The 27,208-nt window shown below is 35.8% G+C and overlaps 1 long non-coding RNA gene across 1 annotated transcript; it reads right to left on the bottom strand.

The window, feature by feature from the left end:
- Positions 1-616: 616 nt before the first annotated feature.
- Positions 617-27,157, bottom strand: LOC111754286 (uncharacterized). Its single transcript, XR_002788986.2, has 3 exons — positions 27,015-27,157; positions 6,016-6,324; positions 617-1,144 (listed from the first exon to the last, which is right to left on the bottom strand). It is a non-coding gene; the product is annotated as an uncharacterized LOC111754286 (long non-coding RNA).
- Between the last annotated feature and the right edge of the window lie 51 nt (positions 27,158-27,208).

Below are 27,208 nucleotides of genomic sequence, written 5' to 3' on the forward strand. Positions count from 1 at the left end.
ATTCTTGAATTTCTTTCTTTTATTTTATGCTTTCTATAACTATAACTAACTCAAAGATCTCTGCAATAGTCTTAGATAAATGATCTTCAGAGGGATCACATCAGGTTATACTGAAGTTCTCTACAAGAAAGTGCCTCTGATTCAAATGTCATCAAGAATTGTTCTTTCTAATCATACATAGCCCTATTTATGAGGACTCCTTAAAGAAATTCTGCCTGATTTCACTGCTGAGAAGAGACGGAGTTGTTGAGCAGTCATTCTGTTTTGATCTCATGGACTCTGAACTTTGTAACTGACCACATTTTCTCCACTTAGCTACTGATAACTTACTGCCAAATTGCCTCCCAGTTATAACTTATCTCGATATATTTGAGTCACAATTGTGCACACTTTTTGTTCTATTTTTGTTTATTCTTTGTCCCTTTATCCCATCTTTTAATTTATGGTACTTTATCCTTTTATGTATCTATTGTAAATCTGCTATGTATTCAGAAAAAGGAAGAATATAAAGACTTATAAGAAAACAAACAAAAAGAATTCTTGGGAAAAGATAACTGACAAAATCAAGGGATACAGTTGCAGGTATAGACTAAGTAAAATAATATTAAAATACATGTGAATTTTTAAAATTTTATTTTGAAATTAGTAAAAATATGACAGCACAAGACAGAACAAAGCCAATCAAGACAATGCAATGAAATTGGTACAGGATTTCACAGCAGGGTACTGGGATAGTAGTAATAATGGTATATCTCTTTAACTTCACAATAGTTGTCCAGTCAATTAGGTATAGCAAAATTCAACCAAAAATAGAACATTATAAAACCAATAGAGAGTACTGAATAGAGCAAAAGAAGCATAACAAAACAAAACAGTGAAAACAACCTTTGCCTTCAAACAGAAGATAGAAGGAAATCCCCCATATTTGCTATTCTGCAAATGGTCATCGTCCCAAGAGATGCTAAGACATCTATCCCCAGTAGCTATGCTGGGGGAGGGTGGGAGAAGGGTGCTTGATTTTCAGTCCTTGTGGCAGTAGGCTCATAGGTAATGGTTCTCCTCCAGGCCCGCGCCGCAGGCACTTACCAAGAGGGCCGGTGAATAAGCTGCCTGAGTCCCACCATGGCCGGATCTCAGGAATTCTCTAAAATACATGTAAATGTTTTGAAAAGTGAGATGTTTTGAAGCTAGTGAAAATTTTACCACTCTATTGCTACAACAGCAGAAAATGCAATAAGAAAAAATTAAAATAAGAGAAGTTGATAGTTTAAATGTCATTTTATTTTATTTCTGTGACACATTTTGTAGTTTATTTAAGTAAGTTATTTTTAAGCAAGCTCTTCAAAAATACAATGTAACCTGAAGCATCATTTGATTACATCCAGAATCCAAATTTTTTCCCTCTATCAGAGCTCATTTCTACATTAAGATCGTTAGCAATGGGAAAATGCACTTGAAAGCTGTCTTTGCTAGAATACTGGTTTTTATTTAAAGTATTCTTAGTTAAGAGACATTATTAACTAGTAAATATAAACCATAGTAAAGGTAAGATTGATAAAATTTATATCAAGAATACACAAAGAATTTTCTGTATTGCCAAGCTACTAATCTTACCTGGCCTACATCTTCCTACACCCGAGCTTTTAGGTAACTGAATCACAAAGGACTCCTCTGCAAAGGGAAGAGAAGCTCTTTGCTGCGTGATCTTGGATTTCCAGCTCAAATTCCCAGAAATATATGAAAAAAAATATGAAAACAAAAAACCTCACACATCCCACCAGCATTAAAATGAGCACTGGCTAAAGTCTTCTGACCAGATTTTTGCCATTGAGTCAGTTAGTGTCTCTGATCCTCAAAATTCAAGGAAAACAGTACCTGCCATTGCAGATAATCGAGAAGATTAAGTTGACTAATGTATGTAAAAGATATTGGCTCAAAATAGGATTCCAAAAGCAATATGGTTATTATTAATAGTCTCCCAGTTAGGAGGAACCAGGACATAGTATATTCCCCTGGAATTCAAATTTTATTCTCAGGATAGGACAAAAAACTCCTTGGAAAGCAAAATTCTCTTATAAACAATTTATTGTTTGTAACTTCTTTAGATCAATGTCAATAGCTGGAGTCTGGGCTGAAAAACTCAATTGCTATAAAATAAGATTATCATTCTAATGACAGAATAAGAGACAATGTCTTTGGGCATTTTTAATGACACTGAGGTAGTCCTTGAAACAATTTTTATTATTTATAGAAAGCTATATAAGAATTGTTCACTGTTCTGTTTCCTTTGATGTCTATGCTCTAGTTTGGTATGAACCTCACCTGAGAGGAGTGGCTATCTGAAAATAGAATTGAGATTTCACCATTATTCCCAGGAGGATGGACAGGAATTGAATCCTGTGCAGTGAAAGTTAGGGTGGAAGTGGGAGATGTGTTGTGCTGTTTACGAAACATGAGATATATGGCCCTGAAAAAATTAACTTGAGAGAATTCTAAACTACTTACTTAGTAGTAAACTGTACTTAAATGACTAATATTCTTAAAGGGCTACTTGGCCATGTAAGGGGCCATTTCACACAGATACTCATGAGATAACCAACTGAGAGAGATGGCACCTTTATCTATACATTAACTCTGTTGATTTTAAAGTGGCTTAAATGTTCAAAGTTCATCCCTGAAATTCTATTTCAGCATTACCTGGAATCTTCTCTGACACAAGCCACATCCCCCACATCATCTTTCATTATGTTTAATCCTACAGAGGTGTAGATATCTACATTACTCTGTGTTCTACCAAAATAGGAATTCCAGGAGAACAAGGCTTGCCTTTGCTTTTTAATATTTGTATCACCTAGCACATGGTGAATATTTAATAAATGTGAGTTAACTGAGTTAAACAGCCTCCTCGACACAAAGCCCAGTGTGCACAGTGCTAGAAACATCTTAGTCACTTGTTTCTTGAATTTGTTTATTTGAAGCTTAAATATAGAGAAGCTTAAAATGGGGGTTGAAAACACCAAGTCCATCCAGCAAGCATTACACATGGTGATTCTGAGAGCCAGAGAGGTTAAAGCAAATTTCCTAGTTCATAGCTCTGACGATGGCGCAGGCAAAACAAATCTACTCTCTGAGTTCTCATTCAGTTTTGTTGGATGACACACAATAAATCATCATTTAAAACCATAAAATTCTTTCTGTGTTGGTGTTTCCCTTGGTTGTCTATGGCAACTAAGGTTTCAGTGAGATTTCATCTCATTTGTAGGAATACACAGGACTTGTACCCTAATTTCTCCATCTTTCTCTTAAAAATCCTACCTTAAATATTCAAAAAGAAAATAAGATTCTCCCAAAGGATGTCATTCTGCCTTTCCACTTGAATATTTATTTTATGTTGTCAAAGTCAATTAAAAACAAAATTTGAGCAAATGTTGTTCATCTTCACCTTTTTGAGTAATGTTCTTTAAAATCTAGAGTCTACCCAACATTGCTTCAAAATATTAAAAACAAAATATTAGTACACGTTTGTGATAAGTCTTATGAGATGTTTTTATTGTCTTATCCTAAACTAAATGGTTTTTCAGTCTTACAAGCTGAAGGCAAAACATTACTTAAATCTGCTATATGTTATATAAGGATTTGAATCCTAACACAAACACAGTATGTTAGACAGCTTTCTCTTGCTCTCTTGTTATTAGCTGAAAAGGTAAGGAAATTTATTTTGGTTCATGATTTCAGTGATTTCTGTCCATGGGTAACGGGTCACATTGCCTCAGGGCCTGGCATAAGGCAGAAAATCATGGTAGGGCTGAGTAGCCGGCAAAGCTCCTGACATTATGGTGGCTAGAAAACAAAGAGAGGAACAGGAAGAGTCTGAGGTTCCAATATTTCCCTCCAGGAGATGCTCCAGTCACATAACATCTGTCCACTATGTGTCCTTTGCTAAATGTTCCACTATCCTTAACAGCAGCATGAGCAAGTTACCAAGCGTTTTAACACGTGAGCCTTTGGGAGATGATCCAGTTCAAACTATAGCAAGTGATAAAAAAAAAACACAAAAACTATTATCTATAGTATTTTTTGTAGAGTTTCAGTGTCAACAAAGTCTCAAGAAAAAAAAAGTTTAAAAGAGGAAGCCATGTAAATTAAAAATTTTAAATAGAATTGGCTTATAACAAAATACTAATTATAACCATCCATATCAAAGATTTATTATATCAAGTATGACTCTGATAATCTTGCTTTTATCATATAATGCTTATAACTGTCTTAGAAAGTAGACACTAATACTTTGCCCATTTTATATAATGGTAATATCTTGCAAAACTTGCACCTTCTGAACAACAGCTATGTACCAAATACTAGTATTTTAGCTCTCAGAGTGTTTATGAAACATTAGCATAATCCCAAAATGAGTGACCCGAAGATCTCTATACAGTTCAATTATTGGCTCAAAGCCATATAGTTAATAAATAGTGAGGCTGAGGGGAAAACCCACTTTGATCTAACCTAAAGTCTAAGCTCTGTTCAGAGGAACTGATGTTTCTGTAGACAGGTGGAAATTTATGTTTTTTTCCTCATATTTTAACAAAGTTCTGGGACCTCTCCTGGCTTACCACAATTAATAGCCGGAGGTCCATTAGTTGACTTTGTTATACAGTGATAATATTTAAAATAGTTAACATTCAGAATTGCATAGATATCAATGCATCAACGCTATCTGGTGCCATAGACCTGAAGCAGGAGCCATGGTGATTCCAGCTTTATGCGGTGCTGCTCCCTAATGAAACATGTCACTAGGAATGTATCCCAGATTTCGGGGCTAAGATTACCAGAATATAGACACCCTCCAGAGTGTCAGGATGGTGTGTATTACCAATCACCATAGCAATTTTAGTATTTTAATTAGTGACCCTTACATAAAGCAGATGAGTATTCATTAATTATTTATCAAAAGTAAAACAAACCAAAATAGTGTAACATTGACACTTGTCTTTGCAATCAAATTGATTTAAATTATAATTGCCTTTCATGGGACATTGACAAATTACTCACTCTTTTTCTGTCTCTTTTCTTTCATCTGTAAAATGGGTCTTTTAATACTACTTTTAAACTTCATTTAATCCCTGACCATCAAATTTATTAGAGGGCAATAATCTGCCTTCTTGCCTTACCTTTCTCTCCTCACATAACAGCTATCAAATCTGTTGGGAACTAGAGTGTATTTTGTAAGTGAAAGGAAACAGGAAGGTCCTAGCCAGTGAATATCTTATATTATTTCTTCAAAAGGATCATGGTTACATTTAAGGATACAAATGGAAGACAGATCTTCAGTATTTGAAGAAGGACAAGCAGAAAGATAAGAAATATTGGAAATAGCAAAAATAAATTCCTTCTTGTACTGTAGCGCCAAAACAAAAAGATAAAACCTCAAGTGTATCAGTTTGTGGAAAGAACCGAGCAATCTGCCAACAACAACTCTTTGAAAAGCTCAGCTGGACAGTTTTCAGTGTGGCAGCAGCTGGAGGACTTCTCTGAAAACCTAAGACAAATGCAGATACTAAGACAAATGGCGATACTGCTTAGCATGAATATTTTTGTGACAGATATAAAAATGATACTAGGAGTTTAAGAAGAGACTTCTAAAGCTGAGGATTTAGCTCAGTGGCCTGACAAGCACAAAGTCGTGAGTTTGATCCCCGGTACCAAAAAACAAACAAACAAACAAACAACAACAACAACAACAAAAACCAAAGAAAATTACCTCTAACCCTCCTTACCACAGGCAGTTTCCATAATCAGTGTGGCTAAAAAGACATGGTTTGTGTTGCCCAGATTAGCTTCTCTCTTGGATGACACTGCTTTGGTTCCACGTGACATTGGGTGCACTGTGCTCACAGTACTGCCACCAGATGGCTATGAATGTTTTTGGACTCAGCAAACCTGAACTCACTGCATGACATCTCTGTGTGCCACCCTTTCTTTTCTCAGGAGGGTCTGTGCTCCACTCCTACATACCTGGGTTCTCCTCTGAGCTGTGGCTTTGAAGATCTCATCTAGCCAGCCACTTGGAGGAAGAGTTTCTCAGTGCTTACAGACCGCTGGAAGGCCCAGGTGCTGAAGAAGGTCACAGAACTTGGAGAAGGATGGTTCCACTGGCACACATGAATCCCACACCCCACCACACATGTTCAGGAACTGTGCTCAAAGTAAAAGTCCTCAGTCTTGAGGACTCAATAGCTGTATGCAGCCGAGAAACGCTGTTCCAGAAAGCACAGGCAGCAGATGTCCTAAGGTGTCAGTGGGCAGACATGCACAATCTTGCTCCTGCAGACAAAGGAGAACCCAAGGGTCCCATTAATGTTCAGACAGGATCCTCAGCTTGCACAGAGATCACGAGACTTTGTGATCTTGTCTCCAGGTATATGTTTTTGGAAAAATAAGAGGAATGTAGAAAATGATCAAGGATATTATATTAAATACCCATATTTTCATCACATAGGACAAACAACTGTTAATTTTTTGGCATAGGAGATTCTAGCCTGTGTTTCTAAGGAGTAATTATGGGTAATTCTAAGTCACTCTTAAATATGACGCCTGAGGCTCATTCCTCTCCCCATTTTCTCAGAGATTATGACCAAAATGAGTTTTGATTGCACACTACCTTCATCTTTTCACACATATGTAATTGTATTTGTTTTCGTCATTTTGTATATTTAAATTTATGTAAGTAAATACATACTTTTGCAGTATTTTACTCAACATTACTATTGTTAGATATACTCATGATGATTTTAACATTTATCGCAACTTCATTATTTTCTTACTTATAGATGACATTAAAGGGGCCATCATTTTTTTGTTTGTATAAAATTGTGTATATATACACAATAGAGTACTAAACAGAAAAAAAAATAAACTCCTGTCGTTTAAAGCAAAATAGGTAGACCTTGAAAGCATTAGTTCAATGAAACAAGCTAAACAGAAAGACAAGTCCTGCATGTTCATTAGACATGTAGAAGCTAAAACACTTTGACATTAGAGCAGAATGTTACTAGAGATTGGGAAGTAGGGACAGGTGGGAGAAAAGTGCTTGAATTTGAATGTGCATGAAAAATCACACTGAATTCCATTAATATATAAAAATATACAAAAATAAGAGAGAAAAAATATGAAGATGTCTGTAGGGGGAAGGGTAGAATTTTTGTTTTTAAGAAATAAATATACCCATATACCCTAGAGGATCTGTTGGATCATAAAAATACACATTTAGATTTTACTATACATTCATCAGATTGTTCTTCAGAGTGGTTTGAGCACTTTAAATCCTAGCCAACAATGTGTACAAGTATCATTTGTGCCATACCAGCACAAAAATCTGCTATTTTCCTATGCTTTAAGTATTGCAACTAATGGGTGCAAGTGGGCTCCCCCTGTTCTTTTAATACATATTACTCTTGTTATAAGTAAAACTGAATTACAGCCTTTTCATGTTATTTGAAGAGCTGGGCTCCTAGAGAAAGCTAAGTTGGGTGGTCAGACTTTTATGGACTCTTGCCTGGAACAGAATTCCTTCTTTCCAGATGTGATGTGCATCACATCTGCAACAGTCATTGGCACAGGTATGGCACTGGTTCATCTTAATGGAGTGAATGAATGACAGAAATAAGTAAGCAATAATTATACATGATAAGTAAAGGGAAAAATGGAAACTTGACAAGATAGTTTGTTGACTTTTAAATTTATTATTTATCATGCATATTTATGATACGACCACAACAAATGTTACTGGAGATTTATATCTTTTAAAAGTGATTTTTACTTTTTATAAGCTATTTAAAAAATAGTTTAAATGTATTCCTCTGTAGGTAACTACACTTCTTTAGAGCTCAAAAATAGCTCTGCTTTTCTAATGCACCTGTTCAGAGAGTCTTTTTGATCTTTCTTCTGAACAATATTTTAGTACCATGTTCTATATACTCAAAAATTTTAAATTAAGAAAGTATTCCCAGTTTAGTCTCTCAGCTGACTTCATCTGCTGAGCTGAGCAGGACATGGCTACAATAGTTTTGTTTTTAAAAATGTCTTATTCTCTATTTTATTTAGAAACTCAGACATTATGTTCATTATGAGTTAAACCAGAAGCTGTGGCCAGTATACTAAAGACCAAGGCTGTTTCTCTACGGTGCCAGCTCTGGGAATCAAGACCGGTCAGTTAAAGGAGCTCAGAGTGACCACACAGACTGACAGAAAGAGTGTAAGAAGGTTTTTTTGTTGAAAGGAGAAGTAGCAATCTGCAAGCAGGTGGAGTGCACTCCTGAAGGAGAGGCAGGAACCATTCAAGGCACTGGATGTTTAGAAGACCCAGGAAATGGTGGGAGATGTAGCTTTAACAAAGGTCAAGCGGAGCCCAGAGTGGGACTGGGCAAAGTGGATGGCAGGGCATGCTAAGGAGTTTAGAAGGCATCAAAGGGTTTGCAGTGAAGACAAAACATGATTAATCTATGTTTTAGTTAGAAGTGAAATCTGTGCAGGAGAATACTTAGGAAAGTTTTGAAAATTCCCAGTGAGAAAACAAAGCCTAAAGAAGACAGGGTAGAGAGGAGAGAGGCTGCAGAGAGGAAACCTGTTAAAATGCAGGGGAACTCACTACCAATGTGATTTTTGTTCTTTTTTTCCTGAAATAACCAGTTGTGAGCACATGCAGGAAGAATAAATTGAGAGTTTTTCCCTGCTTTTCGTACAATTTTTTCTCTTATTTTGGAGAATTTCACTAAATCAAAGAGACTATTAAAAAGCAATGTAAAAAGCACTTTTCTTCCACTTCTGGCTGAAGGTACTAAAAAATAAAAATTTAGGATGAAGTACCGAATATTTAATAGGGGGATATGTCTGTGCTTCAGCTTGCTTATCAACAAATCCTTTTCTAGCAAACTGAAATTGATTTTCAATGAGTCTATAACCCTGATATCCGTTTAAGTACATTTTATAAATTTTGTCACACTGTATGAGAGAATGTTAAATGAGTTTTTGTCCTCTGTCCTAATACATATATTGGTGTGTTTCATTTCTACTCTCTTGATAATAAATATTTAGGGTGTTTAAAAAATAAATTTGACCTTTCATAACCTGAATTTGAAGTTCTAACCTGGAAACATTTTCCTCTGTACAAATAAAACAAAATATGATGCTATGTTTTCCCTTAGGAACAGAAATTTAAATTGCCTCTTAAGGAATCATTAATTTCAGAGTGTCTCGCTGGCTTCCATAAAAAAGTCGTTTCTTTAATCTTTCTTTCCTGAATGTAGTCTACTTCTTTCTCTAATCTGTTTTGTTTTTCCTGAAGTTCTTTTAAAACGCGAAATGCCCATATGTGTGTTCCTTCCTTCCCTTCAGCAACTGCTCTCGTCACCACATGTTTACACGAGCCAGGGCCGGCTCATCTGTCTGCTTCTCTCATGTGGGCATCACCAGAGTCCAAAGGCTTCTCCAAAGGAGCACTGCATTAATTATTTGTATGACATCCCTGGAGGAGCCATGCTTGCTCAGGACTCGTTTTGAACTTATCAAGGAAGGATGTGGATGACATCAGGGAAGGATTTTACAAGACTCTGTCTAGACTGCCAAGACAATCTGTGGTGGGAGAAAATTGCGTAAATATGGGCTACCAGGAAACAGGCATTTTTCTTCTCCTCTGCTTGTGGTCTTTTTTTGGTGTGGGACAGAGTGCAACCTGGGCTGGCAATTCTGTAAATTATACTCTTTGAATCATGTAATAATAACTCAAGGACCAGAATGATTTAATGCCATATGGTAAGTGAATGTGGGGATCATTTCAGACCAAGTAAATACATAGAAGCAGCAAGTGACTTTGAGTTCGTTTTACCTTACATATTTCTTTCAAGTTTCAGTTTTATCCAACGTTTTGTGGGAAATCTAGATAGACAGACATGCCAAATAATAATAGATAGACAAGCAATGATCTAGTTTTCTCCTTTGGAAGGAAGACAGGGCCAGCACCCACCGCTGCTGCAGCATCTGACCCAGCCCCATATGGGCTAACACAGGGAGGTGGGGAAAGTCCCAAATGGCTTCCATGTGCCAAACAGCGTGCTTTTTTCTCCGCAGAAATACAAAGATTCACTGTCTTAAGGTGATCATTTGCTTTACTCCAATGTTTGAAAGCTCAACTCAGTGCATTTTTATCATTGAGTTGCTTTTTACATTCTTCACCCCAGGAATGATCATACACACACCCCGTCCCCATGTGCTAGATGTTCTCCTAGAAGTGTCCAGCCCAGGTAAACCTGTGCAATGAGTAATATTTTTCTCTTATTTTAAACAAAATCTATACTATAAAATGATTCATGGGGCTGGAGATTTAGCTTAGTTGTATAAGTGCCTGCTTGGCAAAGCGAGGATGTGAGCTTGATCCCGGGTGCCAAAACAACAACAACAAAAACAAGAGTTCCCTAAAATTATTCACAATGCCCTATTCCTGTTTCATTTTAAGAAGTTCTCTTTTCCTTAGTATCCAGGTCTATTGTAAGATGCCTTATTTGCAGTGTAAATCTTTCAAAGAACTGCTGAAGGTTACTAAAAATTCAGACTAGGGTGTAAGTGATCAATTATGTTGCATAGCAAATCATCTAAAATGACAATGATTTTTATTTTATTTCATAATTTCCTTGTTTGGCTAGGATCTTCTATGTGGCTTCAGTCCTCGCCTCACTTGGGGTTACTGTTAAGCTCACAGTCAGATGGTAATTGGGCTGCAGATTCCTGGAACTGGTGATGTGCATGTGGGTGCTACTCCACAGACTTCATCTCATCTGGCCTTTTATGTTCGAGGGTCTTTCTACAAGGCTTCTCTCTGTATCAGAGTAGCGGGGACTTCTTATCTGGTAGCTCATGGCTCCAATGGGAAGGAAGAGAAAGTTTCCAGGCCATTTTAACATCTAGACTGAGAACTCTCAGCACATTATATTGTCGTTAGGCCCAACCTACATTCAAGAAAAGGAAATATAAGCAACAATTTTTGTTGGGACAGAAAATTGTTTAAGGCTATCTTTAAAAAGGAACAGCCACCTAGGTATTTCTTTATTAAGAAAGGAAGGAAAGAAAGAGAAAGAAAGAAAGATTTTCACAGAAGTCATGCCGGAAAAGGAATAGATCTATACTGTTAAGTATAATAGATGACAGGACAACCTTGCAAAAATGATCTGGAATGAGCTCACATTGTACAATGGGAAGACATGTTCCATTGTCTAATGTTGACCGGTTCTGGTCACACCTCCACATCATTCCTGGGAGCCACATCTGTTCACCCTACCTTATTCTAATACATTTGAAGCTAAGCCTGAGCCATAACTTTAAGAGAACTGAAGTAGATAAACAGCCTCACCCCATAGCACAATCCCTTCCTGCCCAGTGCAGAACCCTAGAGAATGGAAGAGTTAGAAAGCAGAGGTTAAGCAGAAATATTAGTGCAGATAAAGGATTAGAAAAAGAAATGTACATGATGCGGCTGAGTAGTAGTGTAAAGGCAAGGGACCAGCATTAGAAGTCTAAAGTTTCACACTTCCTTCCTATGACAAAGCATTGGAGCTCTTACACCTCCAGCTTCTCACCTGGACAACAGAGAGGAGAAAAAATATTCAGGTATAAATTCTCTTGTAAATTTTATAAAGTTATCTACCAATCTATAATTACAAAAACACAATATGAGATATAGTCAGAGATAAACTAGAGAAATAGTTTATGACATATTATAAGAAGATAACAGGAAATAAATGCATTATACCTGAGAAAAATTAAAAACCACATAAACCACATAAATGACCAAAGCCATGAATCTGCTTAATGCAAAAACACACTTTAGAGTTTTTCAAAGTTCAACTTGCACCCCTCTTTATTTATTCTTGAATTCAGTATAGACCATTTACAACGTTTTGGTTAGCTAGTTCTTATTGCAGGGCATCTACAATTGTATTTGATGCAGAGCTGTTCCTATTAAGAGCAAAAGTTAAACTTTTGTTTAAACTCCAACAGGTGTTTATCAGACTTTTATCTAATTATCAGACTTGTACTAATTTGGAAGCTGTCAATGTTATAATCTTCATGCATAAAACCTCTTCATACATAAGTGATTCATAGAGAAAATCATTTTAATAGAGCAGTTTACTCATTGCCGTTGACTCAGATGAATTGACTCTAGCTTTTGACCAAATGTAGAGGCATAGAACAAAAGGGGAGAACAAAAGAAAACAAGCTTTTCCTCCTGTATTTAGTATAAAGAGTTTGACATAAGAAGGTATAAATTTTCTCATTCATGTGAAGTAAGGAATTGACTGAGCATGTGCATACACTCATGAGTAGGGCTTCTCTTGCATCCTTGTTAAAGCACAAAATGCTGCATCCAGCAATAGAAAATGACTCACTAATAGAACCTCCCTCAACAGCCTAGGATCCAGAAACCTGTGTGTAGTCTCCAAGAAGACCAAAAAGTCCAGAGCTTAGAAAACTTAATGAGCCTTTTGCAGCCAATTGAGTTGGATTAAAGATGATGAAACTGGTAATGATTCAGCGGTTGGGAAAGGGGATTCAGGCTGTGGGTAATCCTGCCTCTGCTCCATTTCACCCAAATTGACATTGATGTTGATGACTCTCTGAATAAGTGGGTATGTATCAAGATGATTCAGGTTTTATTTTATATCTTGTTCTTGACATGTAATTAGAGGTTAGTCCTTTTAATTTTTTTCTTCCATAAGTTGTAGAAGACATTATTAACCTAAAGAACTGAATCAGGCTGGTCCAAATTCCAAAAGAGAAGATCTATAAGATTTATGATGGATTTGTTCTTGCAGAAAAGAAACTTTTAGACAAATTTGATTTGGAAATACAGTACTAAAGTTTCAGTCACACAGAAATCCCAAGTTTTATTAATAGTGAAGTCCATACATATGTTGTTTTTGAGTTCAATGAACAGATAAAAGAATTTGTAAAATAATTCTTTTCAAAGAAATCTACCCATTTTGTTTAGATATTAAAGACCTAGAATGGAAATATCTTCAAATGTACTCACCACTTAAGAATTTTCTGGCACTATCTGCGTTGCATATGTGTCAGTTTAAAATGAAACTAGAAACAAGAAATGAATGAAGGGGCTCTTTGAAGGAGAAAAGGATGTAGCTGTAGGAGGATATGGTTTTGCACCCTATAAAATAGAGTTCAAACTCTATTAAACTGGAGAACACAATGAAGACAACTGGTGTGAGGGAGAGGCTAAGGGTTCTGACTTCTTGTGGCTTGATGTGAATGAATCCTGTTAAGTAATCTGGGCTATTGGAAGACTGTGGAATCACTGCTGTTGAAAACTATCACAGCTTTCAAAAGAGCAGAACTATCAAGTTAGCCACAGCAACAATTCCTACTGACAGAATTCAAACCTAACATAGAAATCCAGCTGCAAACTGGTAATGCCAAGAGCTCATCTGAAAGTTACCCACTTGGCAAGGGCAACTGAGTATGCCGTTTAAGTTTTTTGTATTTTTAACTTATTAATTTTTCTATCACTGTGTTAAATAATTCAGGATGTGTCTGAATCAGAGTGATTTGATTCTTTGTTTTTCCCTGGATTTATTAAGAAACTAGTTTCAGAGGAGAAAGAAAGAAATGAGAATGCATGTATTTATATATATCTATATAAATATATAAATTTATATATGTAAGTTTGTCCTGTGGCTATATATTTATCTTATATGCACACATCTCATATTTCATGCATGCTGTTTAATATATATGCATATTGACTGTACTCGTACATAATCTATAGTGGCATCTATATGAAAACAAAATGAATCGGTCAAATCAGTTTGGAGCCATTATTGCAAAATAATCCTTTGTTGGCTTCAGTTTTTAAATTCACATTATGTACAGGGGCAACCTAAACATTTTTATAGTGGAAGAGGAGAGTGCTGAGTAAAAAGGGTATTTTTTTCATCACAGTTTTTAGTTTCAATTTACTGTCTCCATTTTTCAATTTAGAATGTTGGGGAAAACCTCCAAATCTCATGTATGTAGCTCGTGTCCTGGAAATGCTTTATGTATGTACTGCTTCTGGACTAGGGTTGCCTTGGCTTTAAGTTTTAGAATAAAGAGCATTAGGAGAGAGAATGTGTATCAGGAGAGAGAATGTGCTTGCTCAATGACTAATCTCTGTGGAGGGAGGTGATTTTGGGGTTGGGCAGTGGGTATCTTGGAGGGTAAAGACCATGCTTCAAAACAAAGGGAATTAGAGCTGGGATAAAGAGACTTGGCTTACTGTGCAATGTTAGATCATCTTTGCCACATTGGTTAACTTTTGGCGGGGAGGGGTCCTCTGTTTTCCAACCTGTGAAAGGAGAGTGTTGGATTGACTCATTTGTAGTCTCCGGTTCTTATATTGATGGTTCTTTTTATCATATTTAAATTAAAAATATGAAAAACAAAAAAGTCCTAAATATACAAAGTATCAAGGCAATGTTTTAGCACAGTTTGGATCCACTAGCTTGAAGTTCTACATAGTTTGAAATATTTGAAAGATTTTTAACTGATGAGACAGTCAATGATAACATAATGCATATTGTATACATAATTTATGTAGTATACTTTTTAATGTCAATTAATGCCAAAATTTCCATAGCATTAGACGTGGTCCTTACTGCCCTTAATGCTGCCTTAACAATGCTTTTTGATACTAATTATCCAAACATTTCCTACATTAATTTTCAGAAGAAAATATTTTAGTAATATATACATTGATAAATTAAGAACAAAATCCTTATGCTTTCTCTCTATTCTGTGACCTCTTCCTTTGTGAGCTAATTCCGTTGCTCAGGTGTAACTATTATTTTTACACAGACAAATGCTGGAGTCCATATGCCAGATTTGTTTTTATCCTTGAGCACCAAACTCAGATCATCTGTGGAAGAGCTCTTTTTGAAAATCTCTGTGATCACTTAAATTCAACTTTTTTATCTTCCTGAAAAAAAAAAAAAAATCTCCTCCTCTGGGGTTTTCTGTCTTGGTTGATAACTCCATCCAATGGTTACCTCTGATAAACCTGACTGTCACCTGTGACATGTTTTTTTACTTCACATACCAAATTCGATTGTTTTAAGAACTGGCCAAAATGAAGGGATGACTGCATTTGCTCTTCCTGTTGCTCCTTCTCTTCCTCTTTTGGTACCGAATCATTCTCTTGCTTTCGTTTCAGTGAAATGGAAATTGTAAAGTCCACAGGACAAAGACCAGTTAAACAGTGTCCTATGAAATTTTTATTTCTATCAAAAGCAATACTTTCAGTATTACCTGGGTATTACCTACATGGAAGCCTCCTGGTGCAATGTGGAAACTTCCAACTATTCAAGTGGTCCTAAACCTTAAATTAATATGGGTCATTCCCAGTAATGAAACATATAAATCCAAATTCTAAAGTGAATTTCCAGTCCACTGCTCCAATATCAAGAAAACAGTAATTCATCCTGCAACTGTTTTCTGAGGGAGGAGGTTGAAATATTTTGCACATTGCCCCAAGTTGACTAATCCAATTAATCCTCATGCAGAGGAAACCCACAAATTCACAAAATACATATCAAAGCAAGTTTTATTTAGTTTAGAACCTTATTGTCCCTACACTGTTTCATATGCAAGTTTTCAACAAATATTTGTTGGGATACAATTGAATCAAATTATTTTCCATACATTTCTACCCGAGATGTTTTTCAAATGTTGCAATCGCTCTTTAATTATTAGGGCTAGAGATACTTATTAATTTAGTGACTAGATAAGGAGTGAGTGAATCAATGCTGATGCTGGTCATATTTTCTTTTTTTTACTTTTGCAGTGCTGACATTGCAACAGTGTGACAAACATCTTGGCTCAGGTCAGATTTAATAAGCCAAACTATTTGCACATGTGAATGTAATAAATGCCCTTTTGCTCTTGCACAAATCGCAGCTTGATTAATTACAAACGCCCTAGGATGACGAGATTTTTGCAAGCTGCAAGTTCCTCATCTGTGCCTTTTTTTAACTTTTCAGTAAAAATTAAAAAGTGAGCCATATTTGTATCAAGGGATTATATACTGCTGCAAATCAAGTAGTATTTTGAAAAATTAATTACTATTGTCCATCTCATTAACAATGACTAATGCCAAATAACTGCTGAAGATTCTGCTTCATAGGTTCTTTATAGCTGTAAAACAGGTTGGTCTACCCATTCAATTCGACAAATTTTGGATTTAATATTGAAGAAGCAACTGCCTTGGCTGTAGGCCTGTGAACATCTCATTTAGGTTTTCTCCTCAAGATCTATAGAACATTAGCACAGCTTGCTGACTCCCTATCCTGTCTAAACAGACTTATCAGAGGACTGCAGTTCTGACTGCCTGTATCTTGAGAGAAGTACTTTCTCTAGTACTAGCTTACCTTTCTTTGTTTTAGATCTGTCTTTGAACTTATCTCCTTTCAATGGACTGATCAGGCTACATGGCTCTGAATCAGATTTAAATGCTGAAATGTCTCAGCAAATTTATACCCAAAAGCAAAGTTCAAAGTGACAGAGAGAAGAGAAAAAAGAATTAAGATTTTTCCAAGAGAGGTCACTATGGGAGTGTACTACTGACATTTCTATAGAGATCAAGTACCCTCTAGAAAGCATAAGGAGAAGGTAATTCAGTTGAATTAGTTATCTATCTCAAGAGGCCCATGCCAAATGATCAAAGTAAAGAATTTCAGTGAAGTTTTTGAATTAGTACTGGTTGTTGAAGAGATAAAAATTCATTCAGAGTCATTAAAAAAACCCTTATTTAATTTAACTGGATTGTTACAACGTCATCCAATTTTTAGCTTCAGGAAATAGGAAAATGAGTAAGATTCTAGTTATTTCAGCAAACTCAATTGCCGTCTTACATTTTCAAATGATAGCAATTCACTCCAGAAAGCTCCACCCAACAGAATTTCCTGCTCTTCAGATATTTTCACAAGTTTTTCTTGATGACTTTATTCTTTCACTCACCTTTTCCTCTCAACATCTTCTGATTTCAAAGAGGCATACATTGGAGTATAGCCAGGTTTGGGCAACAGCTTAGGGCAGGAAGGTGTGGTTAGGGTGGAGGTGGTAAGAAGGCATTCTAGTTCTTTTATTTTCTCATTTCAGCACTTGGTAAAAGTATGGCCTTTGTATGTGTGGGTGTTTTTCTGTGATGTGCAGGTATGCACAGCTCTCTTTTCTTAAATGAGTAACTATTAGTATGCCCATTGGAAAAGACTATGAATTCATATTAGCTACAAGGGAAACTACATCAGAAGCAATTTTGCACAGTTTTGAAATTTTTAAAAAATGCAAACTACAAAATTGGTTAACAAAAAATATTAGAGACGGACTTGTTCATTTGGTTATATTTTCAATTGGCATTGAGTAAGATATTTCTTTGAAAGATATAATTCTAAATGGATAAATATTTTAATAGACACAATCAAATTTAATTCAGCATTGTTTTGATAATATCATTGTAATGAAGTATTAATTTTTCAATATATAGGAGTATTTTATAGGTATAAAAGAAATTTCTAAGGCTGTGTATTCAGAAATGTTTATGAAGAATGTGTAGTTAGTAGTTAATGGTTCAAGGGTTGATCTGGAGCTAGAGATGGTTGATAGAGGATGAGACTCGAGCCACTGCCTGGTGCACTCTCTCATCTCATGGACTGAGGCTTGACAGCTCCTGGATAAAGCTAGCCTACTCCTCCTATTAAGGGCTGAGGATGGGGCTGGACTTTGTGTGCTTTCCATTAAGCAAGAGTGTTTTTTTTTTTTTTTTTTTTTTTTACAAAGGTGATACAGGGATGCGAGCAAAGTTGGCGGATAGATAACAGCTGGCTACAGAGGCTCCCTGAGATAGTCAACTTAGAATTCCACATAATACAGTGTGTGGAGTCCCGAACAGAGGGAGATGAATTCTCTCATCCCAAGAAGAAACTAAGGCAAGAAGAACCAATCAAACATACAGTCCCGGTGCTATTATTGGAACAGCTAAAGATTCAGTGCTCCCACCACAGTGGGCGACTTGCCGAGGTCCCACTGCTTTGACTCACTGGAGGTGCAGTCACACTGAAGTCAGGGGTTGGCCAGCCAAATGGAGAGCTGAGATGGTGTGGGGGGGGCTGCATCGACCTGTGGTGAGTGACGGGAGTGGAGCCATTCCTCAGAAAGGGGGGCTCCAGTGCACGACATTCTGGGACTGGTCAGGACTGGCAAGTATGAGGGGCAGCAGGAATCAGTTGTTCCCTTCCTGAACAGAATTGGTGGAGTGAGCTTGGCCTGTGTCACACAACCTGGCTGAGACCCAATAGGTTATCCAAAATCAATTCCCTATAGCGGCAGTGCACACTAACCCAGTGAAGGCCTCAGAAGTTTGACTAACCCAGAGGGGAGGTGGCACACAGTAACACAGTGAAGGCCTCGGCAGATTGACTGATTTAGGGGAGGCGTCATTATACACTGCCCTTGTTTGCAACTCACTAGTACACTGTAGTGGGAAGAGTCACCTAGCCAGAGTGCTTCAGAAGAATTGTAATCCACAAAGAAAGAAACTGGGGCCTCCTGGAAGAAGCAAAAAAGATGGGAAGAGGAGGCAACAACAAAAAATCCCCAGGTCCCAACCCTGAAAACATGGACCCAGGACAGGTAAATACAAAGGAGAATGAGAACAGCAAACATGAGATATCAGACACGGCACCAGTGGACGTAAAGAGATATCTTTGGGACATTATAGATGAGTTCAAAAATGAAATATTTAGCCAAGTAATGCAAGATATAAGAAGATTAATAAAAGAGATGCTAAGTATCCCTCAAGAAGACACAGACGGAAGAAGGGAGGAACTCAAACAAAGGAGAGAACCATTTGATGAAGAATATAAAGAAAATATAGAATACAGGAAGCAAATTCAAAGAGATTACTTGGTAATTAAAAACTCTATGGAAATATGACAAATCTGCTTGAAAGAAACTAAGGATAGATTATTCAAACTGGAAGACAGTTTTAAAATGTGGGATTATGAAACGGAAAACTTTTTAAAAATAACAAGCAAAGAAGCAATAACAATATAAAGGCTAGAAGACGACAAGCAGATCTACAACTTGAGAATAAAGAATGTTAATGAAGAAGCAGGGATACAAATAAAGGAACTACAAAGTCTACTCACAGAAATAATTAAGGAAAACTTCCCAAACATAGGAAAAGGAAATGATATTCAGATGTATGAGGCATACACAACTCCAGCCATCTACAACCAAAATAGAGCTACACTCAGGCATATAATAATCAAGATCCAAGAAATTCAATATAAGAACAGAATATTAAAAGCTGTTAGAGACAAGAAACAGATCACCTATAAAGGACAAGAAACAGATCATCTATACAGGAAACAGATCACCATCAGAATCACGGCAGACTTCTCGACACGAACCATCAAGTCAAGAAGAGCCTGGGGTGAAATATTCCAAGCCTTGAAAGGAAATAACCTCCATCCCAGATTGATATACACTGCTAAGATGTCGCTAGAAATTAATGTAGAAACAAGATGCTTCGAAGACAAAGAGGAACTTGGAAAATTTGCAACTACCAATCCAACTCTACAGAGAATACTGCAGGGCATTTTAGAGAGAGAGAAAAGTACTAGGATTCTATGAACAGTGGCAGAGAGGCCTTAATGAATGGAGCAGAAAACAGAATGAAGAAGATAAGCAGACAACTGGTGGCAAAAAAAGAGCATAACAGAAATGAGACAGAGAAGTTTCGTTATAATCTCTAAAATAGATGGCCTTGATACACTAAATTAAAAAAAGAAAAAAAAAAAGAACCACACATGGAGTAGATCAGGAGGTAGGGCCCACTGAGATGCTATTTATAGGAAATATAATTAACATGAAAAAGAGTACATGGACTGAAAATCAACTATGAGGAAACTATGTTCTATGTGACAGAATCAGACAGTAATAGGGGCAACTAGACCAGTGTGTTTGTGGATAGGTTGGAAAGACAGGTTTTAATAGGTAAAGGAATACAACTAGAGATCAAGTGCATGAGAGAGAAGGTGCAGAACCACTTAGGTAAATAGCAGGCTGTCCCCCTCCCCCTATTTAAAACCAAGGGTCTTGGTCTGACCAAAAAATGCACAGTGTACCCTGGGGAAGTGAAAGGGGAGGGAAAGTCTTAAACAGATGACAGAAGATATTGTTAATAGTGTATCAGGATTTAAAATCCACATTACTCGCACCAGTCTGCTTAGATAGATTTTATTCTGTCCCAGTTTGTCTACTTGGATTAGATTTGAGCTATCCCAAAAACATCAGGATATAGCACAGTAATCATCTTTAATTTCCTATTATCTTAATCTGGAGCCTGTATGACTTATACTGTTTATCATGACTGATATTAGTGAAATCTGGTTTGTTTGATTGCTATTAGGTATCGACAGATTTTATTCAAAACTGGTATGAGTGATAGTATCAAGTCTGAAAATATAAGGCAACTACAATGAAGACAAGACTCACTACGATACACATTCTGGTTTGATAACTGTTTTTGGAGTTTTACACTAAATACAATGTTGTGTTTTTATTAATACTGTTATGTACTGATATTTCGATTATACTATGTCTGATGATATAGCCAAGTCTATTGAATAACAAGAGACAACACAGGAACTGTGGTAGAGCTCCTTGTACAAATGTCTTATATGTCTTTTTCATTTCATGTGTTTATAGGAATATGTTTTGTTTTGTCTTGCTTTGTTTTATTTCTCCCTCTAATATAGAAAGGATAGAAATACATGTTAAGACTCATGCATGTGTAGAATCTACAAACAGTTTATGAGAACTGATCTTATGGCACATGATGAACAAATACTTTGAAGAAAAAGAGACACTAAAGTACCCAATGCAGATCCTGGAGTGTCATAATGTGAAACTCAGCAATAGTATTATTCTTTGTTCAGAGTGACATTAGCCTCCTTGGGCTTGTTCAATCTCAAAATAATTGAAGATATGGATAGCTGCATGTATGTTTAAGTCATAGGATTGGTAACCATATTTCTAAGTTTTTGTTGGATAGTTGAACAGAATTGGTTGTAGTCTCACTGTCTGAATCCCCACTTTATATGCTCCACTTTAGTATCTTGAATAACTATTTGTAAGAGGACAATCTATAATCATCAACTAGTGATTTCTTACTGTTTCTTTTTTTCTTTGAATGTTGTATTATTTCTACCCGTCTTCTGTTTCGTTTAGTCTTTCTTTAAAGAAAATTTAAAAAAAGACTACAGTACCCAGTGTTGATCCTGGGGTGTCATGATGTGAAATCCAGCAATACTATTTATTATTCTTTGTTCAGAATGATTTTAACCTGATTTAGCTTGTTTAATCTCAACATAAATGAAGATATGGATAACTGTATGTATGTTTAAGTGTATAACATTGATAACCATATTACTAAGTTTTTGTTGGATAGTTGAACAGAACTGTTTGCAGTCTTGCTATATGAATTCCCACTTTATATGTTCTACTTTTGTATCTTGAACAACTATTTGTAAGAGGACAGTATGTAAACATTAAGTAGCAATTTCTTACTGTTTCTTTGAACGTATGTATTATTATTATTACTCATATTCTGTTTTGTTTAGTCTTTCTTTAAATAAAAAATTTTAAAAAGGTGATACATATATACTGTACATATTTATGGGGTTCATGCAATATTTCAATGCATGTGTATATTGAGTAATTTATATGAGATGAGGTTAAACATAGCATCAGACATCATTTCTTGGTGGTGAAACATTCAAAAAATATATATTTATATATGTATGACTATATATTCTATAAAACATTGCAAGAAACAAAATACTTGGGTTTTTAACAGTATAAAGACTAGTGTGCATGACATAAATATTTATTGTAGATTGAGATTCATTCAAGTATGGCTTTGCTCTTTTTAATGACTATATATTTATTTTTCTCTCCTGATAAATAATTGTTTTATGATTATAGTTATTTAAGAAAGTCATAAAGCAATATGAATAAATATTTGTAATACAATACACAGGCAGCACTCTGTTTCCCAAATTTACTATAAATATCATATGAATAAGACAAAAAGGCTTAATTTTAGGGTTTTTTTTTTGCCTTATTTAGAAAGTCATTCAAGTTTCATCACACTTGGTAGGGCATGGTGGTGCATATCCATGATCTTGGCACAGAGGTAGGTGGATCACCATGAGTTTGATGCCAGCCTGGGTTACATAGGGAGTTTAAGACCAGCCTGAACTACATAGTGAGACCTTGTCTCAAAAAAAATGTTTCATGAAGTAGGAAAAAGGACAGTTGTAAATTGAAGTTCCTATGGAAGTAGATTTGTGATGGAAAGAGAAAATAGAAGCAATGAGACTGAATGAAATTACAAGGCTGATTTGAAAGGCTTTGGCTAACTCCTAGGAAAGGATCACTTCCATTCCAATCTTAGTGAATCATGCGTATATCATCCTAAATAGTCTCTATTCAACATCGAAATTTTAATTTTCTTTTTAAATCTTGAATTCTTAAATCTACTATTAGTTATTTGAGTAACATGTTGGAGGAAAACAGGAAAATTAATGTGAAATACGTTGAGGAATTTGAAAAAAAGGTCAAAATTATTTCCCCAGTTATATTTCTGTCCTTTTGTGTACAGAGATTTGCATAAGCTGCATTTCTTTTAAATTTTATGATGCAGTTTTAAAATGTCTGGTTTTAAATACTTCTCCTTTCCGTTATTTCTAATCTCATTTTTATTTTTGTTAACATTCCTAATGACATCAGAGAAGAGGAGAAAAAACAAAAGTGAAGCGAGGACAGAGGTTTGGGGAATCTCCGTAAAGCTTACTCTGTTTTTATCGGAGGGCAAGGTTAACATCAACAGCAATGAGTCATACCGACAGCACATACTCTTGAGGTGATGTGTTTCAAATGGTTACCTCTGTGGTTTTCCTCTCCAAATCATATAACCCCTGTCTAGTCATGAGTAAAACCTCACACAAGTCCCAAGAGAGGAGACTAACGACTAATGGTCAAAAGTGTCAAGGTCATCAAATATAAGAAAACTGTAAGAAATTGTCAAAACCAATAGGCTTCCAAGGGAACATGACTATTAAACAGAACATGTAATCCAAGATGAGATTCTGGAAAAGAAAAAAAGGATACTTGGAGGAAGTTGGGACATCTAAATGAAGGACTTTAATTAATATCAGTATATCAATATTGGTTCATTAATCGTGACAAATGTATCATATAAATATAAGAAGTTAATAATAGAGAAACCTGATTATAAGATGTATGGGGGGCTTCTCTACTATCCTTCCAATAATTCTACAAATGTGAAACTGCACTTGCATGTAAAACTTGTTTTTAAGAATATGTTGGGATTACTATATGCATAATGAGAAAGGAGTGGGGAAGGTGGACCAGCAGGAGGTACACCTTCTGCAAAAGCAAAGATATCCTTCAGTCTGCTGGTCTTCTCTCCCTCCATTTTGCTCTTGGGGGAACATAGGCCCAGTGTCCTCAGTACCCTACATTTACAAAATTAATTTTATTGGTACATTTTAGATATGCACAATGGTAATTTTCATCACAGAGGATTTGTACCTTTACACAATATATCTTGATTCTTCCTCCCTGTCCCCTTCCCTTAGACCCTACTTCCCATCATTATTTACAAAAGGTTATTTCCATTTTTTCCTTCTATTCTTTTTCCTTTCTTTCTTTCTCCTCCCCCCTCCCTAGTTCCTCTTCCCATTCGAACATTTTCTTTCGGTTTCACAAAATCTGTTATGTATTTTGTTCTTAGTTACACATTCGGCTTCTCAAACCAGAGAAACCTGATGTTAGCTATTCATTTGTCATAGAAGTTTGCAGGAATGTCTTCTTCTTCTTTTTTTATTTATTTAAAGAGAAAAAAGAAAGGAAATAAAAAACAAAGCAGTAACAGGGTACAAATAATACAGAATTTCAAGAAAAAATATACAGTAAGAAATCTTTAGTTAATAGGTTACACATTGTCATCTTAGAAACAGTTGTCCAAATTATAAAATTAAAGCATATAAAGTGGACATTCATACAGTGAGACTGCAAACAGTTCTGTTCAATGATCCAACAAAAGCTCAGTAATATGGTTTTCCATCCTACACACTCAAACATACATGCAGTTATATCCCTTAGACCACCTTCCTTTCCTCTCTTTTTTACATTAACAATTACACTTTTTGGTTTTTTTTTTACTCCCACAGTTTTTATTACTTTTTTGAAGAGAATAAAACCTAATGTGACTAAACAGAACAGAGTCAGTTAGAACAGAAGGATGGGCATAGTAAATGACGTAAAAATAGAATATCAGGGGATTAACAATGGTTACCATTGTGCCCCTTGCTATTTTTAAAAGAGTTGCCTATATCATCAGGCATAATAGAATTGATCAAAACAGTACAGTACAAGACCAATAAAACCTACACTGGAGACCTTATAGGACTTCAAAAGAAGATAATAGTCAAACCATAATGGGCATCATAGTAAGTCTTATTGCCTTCAAAGTGATTGCCTATACCCTCAAACTTGATACTATCAAACAAAATAGAATATAGTAGAACCAGACAGAATAAGTGGGGAGAGCAATACTGGTGTTCAAATCAGGTTAATAGGAAAACAAAAAAGTTACTATAATATATCCCGCTATTTTTTAATTTAGTTTTCCCTTAATTGAAAAAAAATAAGAAAAAAATAGATTAATTTTTAAAAAAAAGGGTGGAGATTGAGATAAAAGAGGACATTGTAACAGAACAATACAGGTCAGAACCGAACAATTTAAGCATCACTGTGTTTCACTCCCAGATAATCTAACTAATAGTATTCACCATAGTGCCTCTTTCCTTGAATTATTTGAGTATAACTTCGTATACTATAGCATCAAGCATATCAAGACAGTGTGAAGCCATTCAAGAGAATTAAAGAATTACAGGCTATTTAGAACCAGTTAACAGAAAACGAACAACAGTTTCTATATTATCTATTTGCCTACAAAAAATTTTGTTTATACTATGGCATATAGTAAGATACAACATGTTAAAACCAGTGGAAACTGATGTACAACAGCTTGATGGGACTTCAAAACAAGATGATATTAAATTGGCACTAGCTATAGCTATTTGTACTATCACTGATACTAAAATTGAACAACCCAGGTTAAAACCTTTGCAATTAATGAGTGAAAACATTACATGGCTTCAAACCAATATGATTGGGAATCATGATTACCACGTATTCTTATCATTTCTTACACTAGGGAAACTATTTGGTATTTATACAGGTGAGTTTGATTTATTTCACTTATGAGTATAGGCTCAAGCTGCATCCATTTATTTATAAATATCTCAACGTGATCATTCTTTATAGCTGAGCAGTACTCCATTGTATAAAAATACCACAACTTTTTTATCCATTCCTCAGTTAATGGACACTTAGGTTGTTTCCAAGATCTGGCTATTACAAATTGTGCTGCTATAAACAGGTGCACATATATCACTCTGATATGATGCGTTCAGTTCTTCTGGGAATATGCCTAAAAGTGGAATAGCTGGGTCAAATGGGGCTTCCAGTCCCAGCTTTCTGAGAAATCTCCAGACTGACCTCCACAATGGTTGTACTAGTCTACAATCCCACCAACAGTGCAGGAGAGTTCCTTTTTCCCCACAGCCTCTCCAGCATTTGTTGTTGGTGGTTTTCTTGATCTTGGCCATTCTTTCAGGAGTGAGATGAAATCTCAGTGTGGTTTTAATTTGCATTTCTCTATTGACCAGTGATTGTGAACATTTTTTCATGTATTTATTTGCCATTTGTATTTCTTCATCTGAAAATTGTTTATTCATCTCAGATGCCCATTTTTGGATTGGGTCTTTGAATTTTGGGGGTCTGATCTTTTAAAATTCTTTATATGTTTTAGACAGAAGTCCTTTGTCTGAGGGACAGTTCACTAAGGTTTTTTCCCAGTTTGTGGGTTTTCTTTTCACTATTCTGGAGATTTCAGGAATGTCTTCCAAATATAGGTGATTCTTTATAGCTCAGCCAAGAATCTGCCATCTCAATTTGTAAAGGCTGCAAAGCTACCATTTGATTCAGCACCTGGTCCTTTGGTACTGGCCTGTGGTGATAATTATGATCCCATACAATCACAGTGTTATCATACAAGGGAGAAAAGCTGATTATACCATGTGTGACATCTTGGGTAAAGCACTATAGTTAGTAATAACAATAGTTTTAAGTATATCTTAGCTACTGACAAACTATGGTAACTATTAACCTGATGCCTCTAACCACAGGAGTAATGTCTAAAGTTTTATAGAAAACTTAAACGTGTACCATGTACTTTTATGCAATGTTACACCCCTTAGTGGAGTGATTTTACCATGTTCTGTGGCTGGGGATGTTAAGATAGGTAGAGGATTAGATAAAGTGATGGAAGAAATTAAATATAATAGGTTCAAAGCGGAAGGTCAAAAAATGATCACCCAAATTTTAGGAAAACTAGAGGACACAGAAGAGAAAGAATGAAAAAGAATGTGAAGGACTAATCAGAAAGGAAAGAGACAATGTTTACTCACTTAAAAGTATAAATGTGAGAACTCATTGAGGAAAAAAGAAAGAGGATCAGTAGATGAAAACAAAAAGAAAAGTATGAAACTCAAAAAAAAGGAAAGAAGAAGGAAAAAAGAAGGAAGAAAGAGATGAAAAAAGAAAAAGCAAAAAAAAAGGAGACCAGAGAAAAAAGGAGAAACAAAACAAAAGAAAAATAACCACAAAAGACAAACCAAAACAAGATAAAAAAAAAAAACAACCAGATAGGAAAAAGATAGCAGTTAGACAAATAAGGTAAAATAAAAGTAATAAAATACCTCTGGCGTTCGCAGTTTTGTGATTGTGGTGTTCAAGTCAGATCCCAGAAATGCACTGTGTTCTCCAGCAGGTTTGCCGTGGGAATCGCGCTGGGTTTGGAGCTGAGCCTGGCTTCTAAATATGGGGCTGGCACTGGCCTTCTTTTGGGGGGGTCCTTCAGAGCCCAACTACTGGCTCCTCACTGCTCTTCAGA

Source organism: Cavia porcellus, unplaced genomic scaffold (genome assembly GCF_034190915.1).
Source record: "Cavia porcellus strain 051 isolate PalLab524CR breed Dunkin Hartley unplaced genomic scaffold, mCavPor4.1 scaffold_1, whole genome shotgun sequence".
In the NCBI taxonomy this organism is placed as follows: Eukaryota; Metazoa; Chordata; class Mammalia; order Rodentia; family Caviidae; genus Cavia; species Cavia porcellus.